This window comes from Peromyscus californicus, unplaced genomic scaffold, assembly GCF_007827085.1.
Source record: "Peromyscus californicus insignis strain IS unplaced genomic scaffold, ASM782708v3 Scaffold_20__1_contigs__length_68692818, whole genome shotgun sequence".
NCBI classification, from domain to species: domain Eukaryota; kingdom Metazoa; phylum Chordata; class Mammalia; order Rodentia; family Cricetidae; genus Peromyscus; species Peromyscus californicus.
In genome coordinates this window covers 50,610,138-50,624,371 of record NW_026294503.1, presented here as the reverse complement: position 1 = coordinate 50,624,371, position 14,234 = coordinate 50,610,138, and the positions used below count along the sequence as shown (strand labels likewise).

The 14,234-nt window shown below is 47.0% G+C and overlaps 1 pseudogene; it reads left to right on the top strand.

Moving 5' to 3' along the window:
* Positions 1-2,310: 2,310 nt before the first annotated feature.
* LOC128116169 (PRAME family member 12-like) lies at positions 2,311-7,211 on the top strand (annotated as a pseudogene).
* Positions 7,212-14,234: the final 7,023 nt, after the last annotated feature.

Genomic DNA, 14,234 nt, shown 5'->3' with positions numbered 1-14,234 from the left:
CTAACTGGAGATGAGCCTCAGGACAGGACCCCATGCCTTCATGGCAGAGCTCACAACAACCCCCAGCAGGCCACAGTGGGACACCTGTGGAGGCTTAAATATTTTCAGGCCCCTGGGGTCATCCATTGCTATCTACCCTTGAACTGGGAACCTTGGGAAAAGGCCACTGGGGCTGGCTGAGACATTCCCCATGTTTAACCTCTGTGGCAAAGTGCAGATCTTTACTGTCATGGGATTTACAGACCATTCGCCAATCGAAACTCCTCCTCAGAACCCGTCAAGGAGGACAGGAGTCTCTTGGTGGGTATACCTGGGTCAGGGAGGCATCAAACAGCTTGCAGGCTTCATTGCTTGTGGTTGAGAGCGGGAGACCAGCATCCTTCCACGCCTACACAACAGGGAAGGAACCCCGGGGATTCACTGGGCTGAGCCCCCAAACCCTTGGTTACCCCTCTGTAAAATATCTAACAGGGCCCAGTGAGGTGAGTCCAAGTGTCAGCAGGAAACGGGAGACAGTAAGTGGGAGTCTCATTACCAGGACTTATGGGAAGCTGAGCCCTGGGTGTGCATCTCAAAGGATGTCTGGCTTGTCACCTGCCTAGCAAGGTGTGTTCTCCCTGCCAACACCTAACAGTCCTCTCCCACTGTGTGGGAGGAGTCTGACAGGTTGGAAATCCTTCAGATTATAATAGCGGCCCTCAGTGACCTGATCTTCAGGGTGCACAAGGCCAATGTCTCCCTAGGGCGTGGGACATGACCTCGAGTCCTGGCCAGCAAAGGGCTGCACCTCCAAGGACTTGGAAATTAGGTGGCTGTGCTGCTCCCACCTTCATCTTCCTCGTCTGAAAACTGGGCTCAAGGTCCGGGTCCTGGGTGGCTTCATTGGAAACGCTTCCTGAAGCCAAGCCCAATGCAGGAGCTTTCCCTGGTACCCTGCCTGGGAACCACTCGGTGGTCCCCCACCCCCACCCTCAGCTGCAGAGACACAGCATGCTCAGGACTAGGTCCCCAGCCGGCCTGACCAGGGTGACCAGCAGCAGGTTTGCTCCGGACCTCTTGGCCCTGGACCAACTCCCGGACCCCGAAGGACGCAGCCGAGGGGGTGCGCATACCTGGCAGTCTCGCAGTGACATGGTTGTGGTTTTGGTCTGCAGAGTAAAGGCCACAGGCTCAAGGCTCTTGGGAGTCACTGAGGCCTTCCAGGGAAGTGTGGGTGTTATTGCTGGAGAAAGGGGGCGGGGCGTGGGCGGTTCTCCTGATTGCTCACTGCTGGCTTTGGAGGCTCCTGTGTAGCTCAGGGCCCAGACCTGCTGACCCCTAAAACAAAGGATGGGTGTGGGAGGTGTGGGTGTAGGTATGGGTATGGATAGGGAGGGTGTAGGGGGATGGAAGGACACACCTGGGCGTCCTAACCATATTACTCATCTGGGGTGCTCAGAACTAGTCTGGTGGCTCCTGCCCCTGCTATCAAAACCCACCTGGCTAGAGGTGCCCAGCTCAGGTTTGAGCTTCAACGTCCACCTTGCCATCTGATGACAAAGGTGCCCACGGTCCAGCCGCTCCCAGCCTGAGCCTCCTTCACTAGGCCAGAAGGCCCTCAGGAGGCATGGGAGCTCTGGGCCACTGCATGGAGCCTCAGGCACCTTAGTCAAGAGCTGCACCACTGAGATATTACCCTTCCCCCATCTTTCTTCCCCCCAGTTTTGAGTTAGGATCTCACTAAACTGCCCAAGTTGGTCTGAGATCAGCTTCGTAGCTTAGGTGGACTTTGAACTTGCGATCCTCTTGCGTAGAGTTGTTTCATTACTTGCTTATAATGCCTAACAGCATTGCAGACCTGCCCCTAGCAAGTTCTAGGTAGCCCTCAGGCAGCTGCAGCCTCAGGTGCTCACAGCTCAGTTTTTGGATAATTCTCACTGACAAGTTTCACCCATCACTCCTCTGCTGCCCTAGGACAGCCCCCCACCCCCTTCTCTGGGGCTTGGAGTATAATACAGTTCCCCCTCTTCTCTGAAGGAGTTTCTACCAGTGTGTTTGAGTTAAGGGAACAGGAAGGGTTAAGAGGTAGATCATTCTTTGTTTAAAATGTTGGTTTTTTGTCACAGATTTTCTGTTACTTTTCACTTTCAGAAATAAATTACTGTCTTAAATAATCTGAAGAGATACCTTTTTTTTTTCTTAAACACAGTCTCACCATGTACACCAGGCTGGCCTTTAACTCACAGAGATCCACCTCTCTCGGCATTCAGAATGTTGGGATTAAAGACATGTGCCTCCCAGCTAGCATCAATACTACTCCTAACCGCAAACATGGTTGGCGGTAATTTTTTTGGGTTTTTTTTTGTTTGTTTTTTTTTTTTGTTTTTGTTTTTTTTCGAGACAGGGTTTCTCTGTGTATCTTTGCACCTCTCCTGGAACTCACTTGGTAGCCCAGGCTGGCCTCGAACTCACAGAGATCCACCTGCCTCTGCCTAGCAAATGCTGGGATTCAAGGCATGGTCCCACCACTGCCTGGTGACCACAGTTACTCTTACAAAGGAAAACATTTGATTGGAGTGGCTTACAGTTTCAGAGCTTTAGTCCATTATCACTGTGGTGGGTTATGGTGATGTGAGGCAGATAGTGTGCTGGAGAAGGAGCTGAGAGTTGGAAGGTTTACAGTGTTGTAGCTAAGTGAAAGAAATCAGGCACAAAAAGACATCACTGCCTCTGCCACCACCACCACCGTCAACATCATCATCATCAATAAGTATAAGTCTATCATCCAGAATAGCAGATTGGTAGAAACAGAAGGCAAACTGCTGGAGGCGAGGGCAGGGAAGGATAAGAGACAAGTGCCAGTGGGGGTGGAGTTTTCTTTGGGGGTACAACAACTTGAATATGTACTTAATACCTCATTCTTACACCTTCTGAATGGGTCACTTCATGTGATTATCACTTCGATAAAGATACTGTCTTGATGAATGAGGTTTTGTGCTGCATCCCCTTGAATCTTGCCCCTGAATTGGGTTCTTGCTCCCGCCTCATTATCCACACCCTGGTGTCAACCCCATCATCACTTTAGAGGAGAACCTGGGGACTGCTGGTCTCCAGTGAAGCTGGAGTGTCCCAGATCCCAGATGACCAGCATTCCATCCCTGCACAACCAGAAGGCCCCAAAATACCATGAACAAACCAGCGGGGTGAGAGGGGCTCAGTGGTGGGGTGCTTGCTGTCAGACCAGGCAAACTGAAATTAATTTTTAGAATTCAACTCTTGCACCCTGACCTCTGATTTCCACACATCCATGTATTTGCCTGCCCACCACCAAACAAACAAATAAACGTAAAAAAAAAAAAAAAATGAAGGGTGTTATTTTTAACTAAATCTCAATCCTTCGATTTTTAACAATAAAGACACCAATAAAGGGAGCCAAATGCTGTGGTGAAGCCTGCCAGCTCAGAGGGGCAGAGAAAGCACTCAGCTGGCCTTCCTCCTCAGCCAATGTCCCCGAGAAAACTCCCTCCCTCCTCTGCTTCCCTCTCAAACAAAAACCCTCAAACTGACTGTCTCTCCCTTCTACTTCCTGTATGCCTCTCCATCTATCCTCCTGACTCCCTCTTACTCTCCATGGTTTTTTCCCTATGACCATTTCCTGTCAACTGGTTGCTTGCTACACCTCATGACCTATGGTTGATTTGTTGAATCATGCTGACAGTACTCAAGCAGAAAGCACTTGGATTAAAAGTGTGTGCAAGGGTTAGCCACACCACGACTAGAGCAGGGTTTTCCAGTAAATAATGCAGTCTCGAGGTTCACAGAGTGACCAATATCCTGCAACATAAGAGTTTCAAGGCAGCCTCTGCAGAGGCCACTGGGGGCCTGGGTCTGTCTCCTTGCTTGCTTCAGGCACAGAGGCTGAAGAGGCAGCAGAAGGTGCCTTGGAGAGCACTGGAAATGCCAGCAGGATGTGCTCTCCCCACTTCCCCACCACCACTGAATAGCAGGAACCTCCTAAAGCCCTCTGGCCTACACCTCTGGGCCCACTAGCTGGTGCTGCTGTGGCAGCAGCTTTAAGGTATGAGCAGGAGCAGGACTGTGTGCTCTCCCAGTAGGGCAGAGTACAGAGGGTGTTCATGTTTACTCTAGCCTTGATATAGCCTTGACCATGAGGGGAGGCTGGTCCAAACTCTACAAACCCAGGGCTCAAGATTGTTTTGGGAAGTCCTAGTTAATCGAGGGACCCCAGGTGAGAAGGAGACCCTTGGAAAGACCACACACCAAATTCTCAGGGAAGAACCAGGTGCAGGATGTACAGCCCAATGGCATCAGTGACACAGGCTTCCTCCTGACTCACTTCCACTTTGATGGACAGAGATGACTTGAGGAATCAGTAAAGACCAGAACAGGGAGAGGGAGAAGTTAATGTAGTTAATAAAGTCAGAGTTTTACTATTTGTTACCTGTCAATTACTGGGAAGTAAAATATACAAAGCACTTTTAATATAGACCTCTATATTCTGCCTCACGTTCTGAAGCCTGAAATCTAAGAGACACAGCATGGTCCCGGTCTTGGTGAGGACAGACTTCAAAGTTTGTTCAAAGGAAACAAGAGTTTATTCTTGAGCCAAGTATGTGTGATCAGGACCCCATACACAAATTTCAGGTTGTCCCCAAAGACATGTTCTTCTGTGGATGTGTGTGGTGGTCTGAAAGAAAATGACACCCATAGGCAGTGGCATTCCTAGGAGGTGTGGCTTTGATGGAGTAGGTATGGCCTTTGTATAAGAAACCCTAAGACAGAAGTTGGTTACAGGGACCAGGATATTGCTGTGATAGGCCTGGCCATGTTTTTGCTTGAAGGAATTTGGACTTTTGTCCTTTGGGTTAGGATAGCAGTGGAATCCTTTAAGCACTGTTTAATGGACCATACCCATAGGAGCATGGAAGACATTGGTGCTGAGTGTGATTTGGACTGTGGGGATCAAGAGGGTTCAGAAGAGAGGAATGTTAGTATATGACCTAGCGATTGGTCTTGTGATACTTTGGTGAAGAATGTGGCTGCTTTTGGGCCTTGTCCTAACAGTCTGCCTGAGGCTAAAGTGAAGAGTCTTGAATAATTCCATTGGCAGAGGAAATCTCAAAACAGCCTAGTAGAGACTCTTTTGTGTGATGACTAGTGTTAACTCTGATGCAGATTCACAATAAAAAGGAACTAGCTGAGCAAATAAAAATACAAAATGTAGCCGGGCGGTGGTGGCACACGCCTTTAATCCCAGCACTCGGGAGGCAGAGCCAGGCGGATGGATCTCTGTGAGTTCGAGGCCAGCCTGGGCTACCAAGTGAGTTCCAGGAGAGGTGCAAAGCTACACAGAGAAACCCTGTCTCGAAAAACCAAAAAAAAAAAAAAAAAATGTACAGATTGAGCAAAGGGATAGCAAAAGTGGAATAGAGATAATTCTGTGTACAAGGAGATAAACAGACTAAGAAATGGAATAATGGTAGTGGTGACTTCAGGGCAGGATCCCACCCAGCTAAGTTTCCTACTTGTGAAAAGGAACTAAAGAAAAGCTTAGAGAGGGCTGTAATGGTGCATGCCTTTAATCCCAGCCCTGGAAAGGCAGAGGATGGTGGATCTCTGAGTTTGAGGCCATCCTGGTCTACGTACAATGCAAGTTCCAAGATAGAAAGCTCAGGTAGTGAAGGTAACTATCAAAAAACAGGAAGCTGGGATACTCAGAGACCTGGAGCCTGGAGTAAGTGCCTGACTCTGCTGGGATAAAGAGACTGTCATCGGTGCTCAGAACTGTAGCCTTCTGATTGATGACCATTCGTGATGAGTGTTCAGACCCCACCCCACAGTCACCAAGCTGCCAAGGCAGGCTCTGCTGAGAAATGAGGCCTTGGCCCTCCCTGCTCTGGAGGGACTGGCCATGGAGCTCTTCCCAGCACTGTTCAAGGACACCACACCAGGATTGTGAAGGCAATGGTGGCAGCCTGGCCTTTCCTCTGCCTCCCTGTGGGGACATTGATGAAGACCCCCAACTTGGAAACCTTCCAGGCTGTGCTAGATGGAGCAGACATGCGGCTGGCAAGAAAGTTTCACCCCAGGAGGGAGAAACTTCAGGTGCTCTGCCTGAAGAATGTGCGTCAGGATTCTGGAACATACGGACTGGAAGATAGAGGATGGGGCCTGCTCAGCGGAGACTATAGATGAGAGGCCTGTAGTGAAGTTCCTTCCCAGATATGCACTGAGGTGGCATCTGAAGGTGGTAACTGACCTCTACCTCAGGCTCCCTCTGTATGAACAACAAGCATGCTTCTTGCAATGGGCCTAGCAGAGAAAAGGCTCCCTATAGCTCTGCTGTACCAAGAGGAAGATCTGTGCTCTGCCAGGATGCACTATCAAAGAGTTCTTGAATGTTTTCCATCCAGGACACAATGAGGAGCTGGAGGTGAACATGGGGTGGGATGTGTTCACACTGGCACATTTTGGTCCCTGCCTTGGACAGAGGAGAAGTCTTCGCAAACTCTCCCTGGCATACCTCCACAAGAACACTTTCAGGATTGGCAGCAGGACAGCAGACATAGAAGAGAAGTGTGTCAGCAAGGTCGCTGCTAAGTTCTCCAAACCCAACTGTCTGTAGCGTCTCTCCATGAATTGCATCCACTTTTTCAAAGACCACGTGGCACAGATACTCAGGTACCTGACGACCCCCTTGGAGACTCTGCATCACTCACTGCCATCTGTCACAGTCCGACTTGAATTATTTTCCCTGGAGCCAGAGCCTGTGACAGCCAAATCATCTGGACTTGAGAGGAATCATGTTATTCCCTTCATGTCTCAAGCCTCTTGGAGTTCTGCTAGAGAATGTAGCAGACACTCTGGAGTCTCTGGACTTGTAGGGTTGTAGGATCAAGGACTCTCAGCTCACTGACCTCATCCCTGCCCTCAGCAAGTGCTCCCAGCTCACCAAGGTTAACTTCTGGGACAATGACTTCTCCATGCCCATCCTGAAGGACCTTTTGCATCACACAGCCAACTTGACCAAGATGAATGTGGAGCAGTACCCTGACCCTATGCAGTGCTATTTCGGTTTGGGTTACATCTCCGTACGGAGATTTGCCCAACTTTTTCTCGAACTCATGGATACACTCAGAGCCATAAGGCAGCCCAAAAGGATCTTGTTTTCCACAGATACCTGCCCTGAATGTGGTGAGCGCTGTCTCTAAGACCTAGGGCCCAGACTTTGTCCTTGCTGGCAATAAATAGGGAACATGACTTCTGGATTTGGGTGCTCTCCCTCTGAGGTCTTCCTCAGTCATTAGTCTCCCTGCTAGGTTCAGGGTCTGGAAAGTCTCTCAACTGGCTTCAAGTATCTACTGAACCAAGGCACTGTATTTGAAGTCTTCCATTGTGATCTCTTTATTAATTGTGTTTTTAAAAAGTCCTTATGCCTACCCATTACATTCTCCTTTTCCAGTATAATCAGGCAGCAATAAAATAATTCAGTATCAAAAAAATAGAAAGTTGATGAAGATGTAATTGAATGAGGGGGCCACATTCCAGTCCCAGCAAGCAGCAGAACTTAGCAGCTTCAGCCACGTGCTTCTGGCTGTAGAATCAAGGATAAAAGAAAGGGGTCATGGAATCTGCCTCTGCATGTAAGGAGAGCTGGTGAGGCCAGCATGTGTCAGGGGTTTCCCTGAATGGAGGCCTAGAGAGGCCATTTCGTGAAGCTGTGAAGATGAAACCTGGGTTGCCTTGCAGAACTCAAGATGCTGGAGATGCCAGAACCATGGGATATCTGCCAAGGACAGCTGACATCAGGGAGTGGCACCAGCCCAAGAGAAAGAAGTGTGCTGCAGTCCACAAAGCTGAAGGGAGCTGGAAACATGAAGAGCGTTTTGACCTCAGACATGGAAATGCAGAGTTTGGTTTTAGCCCAGCTGGTTTGGGGTCTGGCTTTGGCCCAGTATTTCCTCACTGTGTATGCTCATTCCCTGTGTTTTGGAATGGCAATGGATATCCTGTGCCATTATATGTTGGAAGTTTGTGATCTGTTTTTGATTTTGATTTTATAGGGAATTACAGTTAAGAGATTGCAGAAATCTCAAAAGAGACTTTGAACTTTGGACTTTTAAATGTTGTTGAGACTGTGATAGACTATGTGGACTTTTGAGGTTCCATTCTGATATGACTACAAGCCTTTGGGGGTCAGGGGTGGAATGTGGTAGTCTGAATGTAATTGGACCCTATAAACTCATAAGGAGTGGCTGATTCTACAGCAGCAGTTCTCAACCTGTGGGTCTCAATACCTTTGGGGTCACATTACGATATCCTGCACATCAGATAGAGTTACATTATGATTCATAACATTAGCAAAATTGGAGTTAGGAAGACACAATGAAGTAATTTCACGGTTGGGAGATATCACAACATGAGGAACTTTATTCAACAGTCACAGCATTAGGAAGGTTGAGATCCACTGCAGCTTTTTTGTTTTATTAGAAAATTAGTTTGCAACAATCAAGACCTAACTACCTTCTAAATATCATGACACTGGTATGATTAGGGATGGACATACAGACATTTTATGGCTTGGCTATTGCACAAACTGTACTTGAGATTTACAAACATTTTTACTAGGTTTATTCATTTTACTTTATGTGTGAGTGTTCTGTCTGCATGTGTGCTTGGTTAAGCCTATGGAGGCCAAAAGAGAGGATTAGATCCTCTGGAACTGGAGTTACAGATGGTTGTGAAACATGATGTGGGTGCTAGGGATCAAAGCTGGGACCTCTGCAAGAGTAACAAGTGTTCTTAACTGCTGAGCCATCTCTCTAGCACCTGTAGTTTGGATTTTTTTTAAAGAGAGTGTACATGTGTATGCATGTTTATGAGCACGTGTGCATATATGAGTGTCTTAGGATTTCTATTGCTGTGAAGAGACACCATGACCACGGCAACTCTTATAAAGAAAAACATTTAATCGGGGTAGGCTCACAGTTCAGAGGTTTAGTCCGTTATCACCATGGTGGGACATAGTGATGTGCAGGCAGACATGGTGCTGGAGAAGGAGCTGAGAGTTCTGCATTTTGATCTGCAGGCAGCAGATGTAGACTGTGACACTGGGCTTAGCTTGAGCATAGAGGACCTCAAAGCCCACCCCCACAGTGACATTCTTCTTCTGACAAAACTTACTCCTACAAGGCCACACCTCCTAATAGTGCCACTCCCTCTGAGTTTATGGGGTCCATTTACATTCAAACTACCACATTGCACTTCCTAATCCCTGAAAGTGTGTAGCCATATCATAATGGAAAATGCATTTAGTCCAACCTCAAAAGTCCACATAGTATATCAGTCTCAACAATGTTTAGAAGTCCAAAGTTCAAAGTCTCTTTTGAGATTTCTGCAAATTCTTAACTTAATTTCCCTATAAAATAAAATCAAAAACAGATCACATACATCCAACATATAATGGCACAGGATATCCATTGTCATTCCAAAACACTGCATAAACTTGGCTGTCTTGGAACTTGCATTGTATAGAGACCAGGCTGGCCTCAAACTCAGAGATCCACCATCCTCTGCCTTTCCAGTGCTAGGATTAAAGGCATACATAGTGAGGAAATACTGGATCAAAACAAGATCCAAAGCCAGCTGGGCTAAAACCAAACTCTGCATTTCCATGGCTGAGGTCAAAATGCTCTTCATGTTTCCAGCTCCCTTCAGCTTTGTGGACTGCAGCACACTTCTTTCTCTTGGGCTGGTGCCACTCCCTGTTATCACCTGTCCTTGGCAGGTGTCCATGGCTCTGGTATCTGCATCATCTAGGGTTCTCCAAGGCAATTCAGGCTTCAGCTTCACAGCTTTATGAAATGGCCTCTCTAGGCCTCCATTCAAGGAAACCCCTGACACATGCTGGCCTCAACAGTTTTCCTTACGTGTCCAGGCAGGTTCCATGACCCCTTTCTTTTATCCTTGATTCTACAGCCAGAAGCACATGGCTAAAGCTGCTAAGTTCTGCTGCTTGCTGGGACTGGAATGTGGCCCCCTCATTAATTACATCTTCATCAGCTTTCTATTTTTGATCGTTACCTTCACTGCCTGAGCTTGGCTGTCTAGGGACTTTCATTGTATGTAGACCAGATGGCCTCAAACTCAGAGATCCATCAACCTCTGCCTTTCCAGTGCTGGGATTAAAGGCATGCAGCACAACATCCCTCTCTAAGCTTTTCTTTAGTTCCTTTTCACAAGTAGGAAACTTAGCTGGGTGGGATCCTGCCCTGAACTCACCACTCCCTTTATTTCATTTTTAAAATCTGTTTATCTCCTCATACACAGGATTATCTCTATTCAACTTTTGCTGTCATTTTCTGAATCTGTACATTTTGTGTTTTTATTTGTTCAGCTTGTTCCTTTTCATTATGAATCTTCATCAGAGTTAACACTAGCCAGCACACAAAAGTCTCTACTAGGCTGTTTTGAGATTTCCTCTGCCAATGGAATTAATCAAGACTCTTTACTTTAGCCTCAGACAGACTGTTTGGACAAGGGCCAAAAGCAGCCACATTCTTCACCAAAATATCACAAGACAGGTCTCTAGGTCATATACTGACATTCTTCTCCTCTGAACCCTCTTGATCCCCACAGTCCAAATCACACTCAGCACCAATGTCTTCCATGCTCCTATGGGTATGGTCCATTAAACAGTGCTTAAAGGATTCCACTGCTATCCTAACCCAAAGGACAAAAGTCCAAATTCCTTCAAGCAAAAACATGGCCAGGCCTATCACAGCAATATCCTGGTCCCTGTAACCAACTTCTGTCTTAGAGTTTCTTATACAAAGGCCATACCTACTCCATCAAAGCCACACCTCCTAGGAATGCCACTGCCTATGGGTGTCATTTTCTTTCAGACCACCACACACATCCACAGAAGAACATGTCTTTGGGGACAACCTGAAATCTGTGTATTGGGTCCTGATCACACATGCTTGGCTCAAGAATAAACTCTTATTTCCTTTGAAGTGAGAGCTTCGTGTTTTAATAAACATGAAGAGGCCTCATGATGTGGTTGGTGGTGTTATAAAAGCTACTCCCTGCTTCAGTCTCTGTGGCCATCTGCAAACTTAGAAGTCGGTCCTCACCAAGACCGGGACCATGCTGTGTCTCTTAGATTTCAGGCTTCAGAATGTGAGGCACAAAACTTTGAGCCCTAGATTAAAAGTGCTTGATATTTTTTACTTCCTAGTAATTGACAGGTAACAAATAGTAAAACTCTGACTTTATTAACTACATTAACTTCTCCCTCTCCCTGTTCCGGTCTTTGCTGATTCCTCAAGTCATCTCTGTCCATCAAAGTGGAAGTGAGTCAGGAGAAAGCCTGTGTCACTGATGCCATTGGACTGCACATCCTGCACCTGGTTCTTCCCTATGGATTTGGTGTGTGGTCTTTCCAAGGGTCTCCTTCTCACCTGGGGTCCCTCAATTAATTAGGACTTCCCAGAACATTCTTGAGCCCTGGGTTTGTAGAGTTTGGACCAGCCTCCCCTCATGGTCAAGGCTATATCGAGGCTAGAGTAAACATGAACACCCTCTGTACTCTACCCTACTGGGAGAGCACAGCCCTGCTCCTGCTCATACCTTAAAGCTGCTGCCACAGCAGCACCAGCTAGTGGGCCCAGAGGTGTAGGCCAGAGGGCTTTAGGAAGTTCCTGCTATTCAGTGGGGGTGGGGAAGTGGGGAAAGCACACCCTGCTGGCATTTCCAGTGCTCTCCAAGGCACCTTCTGCTGCCTCTTCAGCCTCTGTGCCTGAAGCAAGCAAGGAGACAGACCCAGGCCCCCAGTGGCCTCTGCAGAGGCTTCCTTGAAACTCTTATGTTGCAGGATATTGGTCACTCTGTGAACCTCGAGACTGCATTATTTACTGGAAAAACCTGCTCTAGTCGTGGTGTGGCTAACCCTTGCACACACTTTTAATCCAAGTGCTTTCTGCTTGAGTACTGTCAGCATGATTCAACAAATCAACCATAGGTCATGAGGTGTAGCAAGCAACCAGTTGACAGGAAATGGTCATAGGGAAAAAACCATGGAGAGTAAGAGGGAGTCAGGAGGATAGATGGAGAGGCATACAGGAAGTAGAAGGGAGAGACAGTCAGTTTGAGGGTTTTTGTTTGAGAGGGAAGCAGAGGAGGGAGGGAGCTTTCTCGGGGACATTGGCTGAGGAGGAAGGCCAGCTGAGTGCTTTCTCTGCCCCTCTGAGCTGGCAGGCTTCACCACAGCACTTGGCTCCCTTTATTGGTGTCTTTATTGTTAAAAATCAAAGGATTGAGATTTAGTTAAAAACAACATTTTTTTTTAACATGTATTTGTTTGTTTGTTGGGGGCAGGCAAATACACGCATGTGTGGAAATCAGAGGACAGCTTGCTGGGGTTGAATTCTAAGAATTAATTTCAGTTTGCCTGGTCTGACAGCAAGCACCCCACCACTGAGCCCCTCTCTCACCCCGCTGGTTTGTTCATGGTATTTTGGGGCCTTCTGGTTGTGCAGGGATGGAATGCTGGTCATCTGGGATCTGGGACAGTCCAGCTTCACTGGAGGTCAGCAGTCCCCAGGTTCTCCTCTAAAGTGATGATGGGGTTGACACCAGGGTGTGGAGTATGACTCGGGAGCAAGAACCCAACTCAGGGGAGACATTCAAGGGGATGCAGCACAAACCCTCATTCATCAAGACAGTATCTTTATCGAAGTGATAATCACACGACGTGACCCATTCAGAAGGGTAAAGAAAGTGGTATTAAGCATATATTCAAGATTTTGTACCCCCAAAGAAAACTCCGCCCCCACTGGCATTTGTCTCTTATCTTTCCCTGTCCTGGCCTCCAGCAGTTTGCCTTCTGTTTCTACAAATCTGCTATTCTGGATGTTTGACATATACCTGATGGTGATGATGATGATGATGATGATGATGATGATGATGGTCGTGGTGGTGGTGATGCGTGTCTTTTTATGCCTGATTTCTTTCACTTAGCTACAGCACTGTGAACCTTCCAACGTCCCCAGTAACCAAGTGTGTGTCGTCTTTGGGGAGTTGTCCATTCAAATCCTCTGCTTGGTTTTTTCGTTTTCTTTTTTCTTCCTTATCATTTCCTAACTTGGCTGTTCAACGTTTTCCTGTTCAGTTGCAAGTATTTTTAAAGAAAAATTTATTATATTTATGTGCGTGTGTGTGCCGGTATGAGTTCATGTGCACCACATGTATGCAGGTGCCAAAGAGGCCAAACGACATTGGATCCACAGGTTAGAGTCACAGACAGTTGAGCAACTTGGTGTAGGTGCTGGGAACCAAATCTGGGTCCTCTGCAAGAGCAGCAAGTGTTGTTAACTACTGAGCCGTCTCTGCAGTCCTAAGATTTCTTTCTAGATCCTGGATACTAGGCCCTTATCTAATGCATGATTTGCAAGCATTTTCTACCCTTCTACAGTTTATCCTTTCTTTTCCTGACAGTACCCTTTGAAACTACGCTAATCCAGTGACATTCTACTGATCTGTTTTGTTAGTGGTGGATGTTTCAGTGCTGTATCTAGGAATCCACCGTCAAATCCAAAGACTTTAGAATTACCTCCAACCATGTTTGCTCTTAAGAATGATATTGAGGGGGGCTGGAGCGATGGCTCAGAGTTTCAGATCACTGGCTGCTCTTTCAGAGGTCCTGAGTTCAATTCCCCACAACCACATGGTAGTTCATAGCCATCTACAGTGAGATCTGGTGCCCTCTTCTGGCCGCAGGCATACATGCAGGCAGAACACAGTATACATAATAAATACATAAATCATAAAGTTAAAAAAAAAAAAAGAATGATATCGATGCCAGCTGGGGAGGCACAAGCCTTAAATCACAGCACACTGGATGCAAAGAGAGAGGCAGATCTCTTTGAGTCCAAGGCTTGACTGGTCTACATGGTGAGACTATCTTTAAGAAAAAAAAGTTATCTCTTCAGTACTTATATAAGACAGTAATTTAATTTATTCCTGAAAGTGAAAAGTAACAGAAAATCTGTGACAAAATACAAATATTTCAAACAAAGACGGTATGTGCCTCTCCACCCTTCCTGCTCACTTGACTCAAACACACTGGCTATAAACTCCTTCACAGAAGAGGGGGAACTGTATTATACTCCAAGCCCCAGAGTAGGGAGGCGGACTGTCCCAGGGCAGCAGAGGAGTGATGGGTGAAGCTTGTC